The following is a 4,776-nucleotide window of genomic DNA, read 5'->3' on the forward strand; positions in this document are numbered from 1 at the left end:
GTAAACACTAATTACCTTTATATTGTTAGTAATATTTCAAGACTTACTGTACTAAAGCAACGTATGTTTACTTGATTATCCATACATTACAGATTACATCATTATGATACATCAGGGATTTATTAATCATGATTGTATTGCATTGCATTGCATTATACAATAAAAACTACAGAGCTTTGATCATACAACTAATTGAACTTATTGGGATATATACAGAGTGACATCTGATATTTATATGCATTTTATGCAAGTAGTCTGTTAAACTGTTACAAATATCCCTTTGATTTACATTAATGCTATCAGAATTTCATCTTACTTTTTGGTCTTTTTTTACTTTTTACAATAACGGTTCAACAAAATCGTTCCATATTCTGACTTTTGTACATAATAAGCCAGGCTAAACTTTCATTAACACCATTAACAAACACAGTCATTACACCTTGCCTGCAAGGATGGTTTGGCAAAAAAAACAACAACAAAAAAAAACAGTCATTTACTCACCATTCCTAAACTATCTGACTTTCTAAAGACTTTAAAAAGGATAACGATAAAAATGTCTTTGTCCAAACAATGATGGTCCAATGTTGTTTTTACTTTCATTACATGGACAAAGACTGTCAAAACATTTTTCAAAATATCTTTTTATGTTCCTCAGATGAAAGAAAGTCATAAGAAAGTCACGGCATGAGGGTGAGTACATGACAGAATTTTCATTTTTGGGCAAACCATCACTTCCACAGTTCATTAAAAGCTATAACGATTGAATACTCATAAATAACATGATTGGTATAAAACAATGAAGCTTAGAGCAGCAGACTGTAGAGTACAGTTGTGTACACCAGATGGCAGTAGAATGCAGCACACTGTATACTTGTCAGGCTGCTCAAGAGGATGGCACGCCGTCATCATTATGTGCAATGTCTTAAAATGATTCTTGGCTGCTATTATAATTGACTTTTACATGCAAAGAGTGGGGGCCTGGTGCCACTCACCACACAACTATCCAAATATCTGAAACTAATTGCATTGCCTACTCAATGCTTAAAGTTTATGCAGTTGACAGTATCTACAGTTGGCTAATTATTAGTAGCTAGAAACGAGATAATTAGCAGAAAGGCTGATATTGACTGATTTGTATCAACAAAATTCAGTTAAAGTGGAGTGTAAAATGCATGCATGCATATAGCTTGCATTAAAGAATGTCAGAAAACATGGATTTAGTGATTTTTCCCTGTTCCATCCAGACAAATTTGTGTCATTATGTGCAGATATATTGATGTGCAATTTATGTGTGCAGTGCCATTATGTCTGGGTGTAATAGAGTGAGAGTGTGTAATATCAAGGGATAGAAAAGCAAAAAACAGAGCCTTTAGGCTGAAATATGTGATTAGTTCTTTTTGCACAAAATAGTTTCATCTGACTTCAGAAAATGCTGATTGTCAGCATTAATGAGGTCAAAATACATATGATATGGGAAGTTTTGTTTTCCATTTATGAAAAGGGTTTATTAAAGGTTTTCAAGATTGGCAAACAATTTAGCAAATTTTAGGTACAAAAAAGTAACAGGGCTTAATTCAAAATTAATTTCTGTGTATATTGTTCACAAAATCATTCTTAAAGAACAATTTACACCAAAACATGGAATGTTTAGGAAGCTTAATATTTTACATTTGTCCTTATTTATGATCCATTGCTGTGATTTGGCTTTAATATGCAATAATTTCTTCTTGAAATAACTTCCTGTACTGTAGCTTTTAGTTTTAAAGCACAGTAGGAAACGGCTCCAAGGCTAATAACGCATTATGAGGAGGAATATGAGAGCGGCAACAAAGAAAAAAGAACTGCTTTCTGTCTGTGCTGTTATTTCAAGAATATTCTGTTTGCAAAATCCTGTTTTGTCTACCGCCATTCCCAGGTTTTCAGTCAACAATTGCTTAGAAATATTTTCCCTTCAGCTGAATTCTTTCATAGATCTATTGATTTTTCTTTAATCTTTATTTTGCATTACAAAGTCTTCAACATGAGGTCCACAGTGGAACTGCAGGAAGTCCAATACTTATTTTTTTCATCAAATGCACATACAAATATGTGTTGAAAAAACACCAGACAACACTTAAGTTAAAGAAGTGAAATGTTTTTAGTTAAAAGTTTTTAGTCCCTCCCACATTAAAAGTGAGTGTGAAATTATTATAGACATTGAAAGTTCAGCAATATCTTACAAGCATGAGTGCTGCATCATGGTGATGATTTTGTTTTATGGTTTAATAAAAAAGAAATTAATATTGAGTAACTTATCAATACCCCCCCCCCCTCCCCCCACTCCCCCCAAACAAAGCAGAACCAGAATTTGCGCATTTATGACAAAACACAATTTAATTCCAGAATAAAACAGTTTTGTGAATGATTCAATGAATGACTCATAAAGAGTCTTTTCCCAGAGGCTTTTCGCTGTGAAAGCTATCACCCTCTTCCATTCCCTCGCAGGATACACACATGCAACTCCTCTATAGCTACACACTCGCTCACATGCACATCTATTATCTATTACTACTGATGCAAAAGACTTACAAGAAAGCAAAATTTCTGATTGTTCTACACTGCTGCACTACGCTGCACTACGTTTTCATTTTTGATTTTAATACTCTAGTATATGTTCACTCTGCTGCTATCGAATACATTTAGTGTTCGGTTTTTACTTGAGGTATTTTATTTCTATTTTTATATTTCTATTTAAAAAGTCAGGCTTATAATTGTTTGTGTTATAGAATTGCTTGTGTTTATATAATTGCTGTGTCACTTCTTTTTTAAAGCCGAGGGTCCAAAATTTCGTTATGTGCGAGCATAATGACAATAAAAAAAAAAAAAAGATTCTTCTTCTTTTGTTTTATTCCTGAATAAAACCAACACACTCGCATGGCAATTCGCAACTATTTTACATTTTGAAGAATTGGTGGCTAATTCATTGCATTCATGCATTTACATTTTGACAGCTAGATTTAAGGGTGGTGTTGTAAAATAGTTAGCTCTTCTAGTGAGATTGGGTTGAATAAAACAGTGTGTTTGAACGAATCAGTTGAATGAATGATTCAGCCAATCACGTTTTGCTGCCTACCTGACATAATGATGTAACCTATAGAAAAAGTTACTGAAAAATCCCCAGCGCTAATAAAAAATAAAAAAAGGTGTAGAGATACAAATTGAGATGACCCAATATTGTTTCTCCATTTCTCCATTTGCTAAACCTTGTTGGGAGGCGGCCTGGGGGACCTTAGCATTAGAAACAAAAGATCTATGTGAGTAATTTCCAGATCTAGATGTAAAGCCGTCACTGCAGTGTGTTTGAGCACTGAGCAGCATATATTTTTTTGTGTTTATACAATAGATCTGAGACCTGGGAGCTTAACTTGGTCTGGAAACCAGCAGCCTGAGAGATGAAGGGCTGCAAGTCTCTTAGTTACTCATTTGCAGGGTGCAGCTTGTTTGTCTTTCACATTTACTGCCATCCTCCATGTGAATCACAGGTCTTATTATCGAAGCCTTGCTTGTGTAGTGAGGTACTGTGATGGCAGACATTGAAAAAGGGGAAGAAATAGAAAAACTGCTTTCCTTTTTTATTGGTTTGTCACATCATTTTCATTTTTGTCTGTTGTGGTGAGGATATTATCATGCCCATGGTGTTACAAAGCTTACTGGCTGCAGTCTCTTTCATTTCATTCTCTGCATACACGCAACAGTGTCCCTTTGAATTAGCGTTTTTGTACTGATGGAACCTTTAGTTCTTTGAATTGAAGTTAGAACTAACGTTAACATGATTTCAAAAGATATTATTGTTTTCTAGATATTAGAAATGCTTGACAGTACAAAATTCACTGCTAATGTGTTTGCTAGGGGTACTAAGGTGTCTTGAGTGATCTCAGGAAAATGCTAAACGGTGACTATAAGGTGTCCTTGTGAAAAAAAGTGCACTTAATTATATTGAATGTACATACTCTACTTGCAGATAATATATTACAAAAAACAAAAAACAAAAAAAAAAACAGGTGTACTTGAAGAGAGAGTACACTTTCATGACTGTGTTTCTTAACACACTTTTAATAAGTGAACTGTAATAATGCCAAATTAAATGCTATACCATTTTAAATCATTGTTTTAATAATCTTTTGTCGTTCTTTAAAGAAGTACATTTATTTTTGTGTTGACTGAAGCACATGTAAAGTACTTTATTATTAAACTACATTTTAACTGTATATATATAAAAGTGCATCAAAATCACTACTAACTGCATTTAATATGAATTTAAACTAATTTATTTTTATTTCATTGTAAATTACATTCAGCTTGCACTTATTATTTTAAAGTGTATTATTTACGTAACAAGTAGTTCTTTTTAAAACCCTTTTTCACAAGGGTGTTGGGTTGTCGTAAGGGTTTTGCTATGTTGTATGGTGTTGGACAAAAAGAAAAATGTCTCTATGACCTATAGATTTGGCTAGGCTCCAACAATGTAATTCTATAGGATTTTTATCATGTTAATCATTTACCATTTGAAAATCTCTCTTAGACCAACTGAATGATTTGAGGCATCATTCATGTCTTTAGCACAAAATGTAATTTTTGGAGGTTTGTTCAAATCATTAATGTATAAGTGTGAGCTATAGTAATGCTTGGTAATGATTTGTTTTTTCTTGAAAACATACATTTTCCTATCTCCATGAATGTGAGAGATCATGCTGAGAATATATGCTCTCAGTATAAAACAAACCTCCAGTCCAGACA

This window comes from Siphateles boraxobius, unplaced genomic scaffold (genome assembly GCF_051911475.1).
Source record: "Siphateles boraxobius isolate OS27281-9 unplaced genomic scaffold, OSU_SipBor_1 9, whole genome shotgun sequence".
In the NCBI taxonomy this organism is placed as follows: domain Eukaryota; kingdom Metazoa; phylum Chordata; class Actinopteri; order Cypriniformes; family Leuciscidae; genus Siphateles; species Siphateles boraxobius.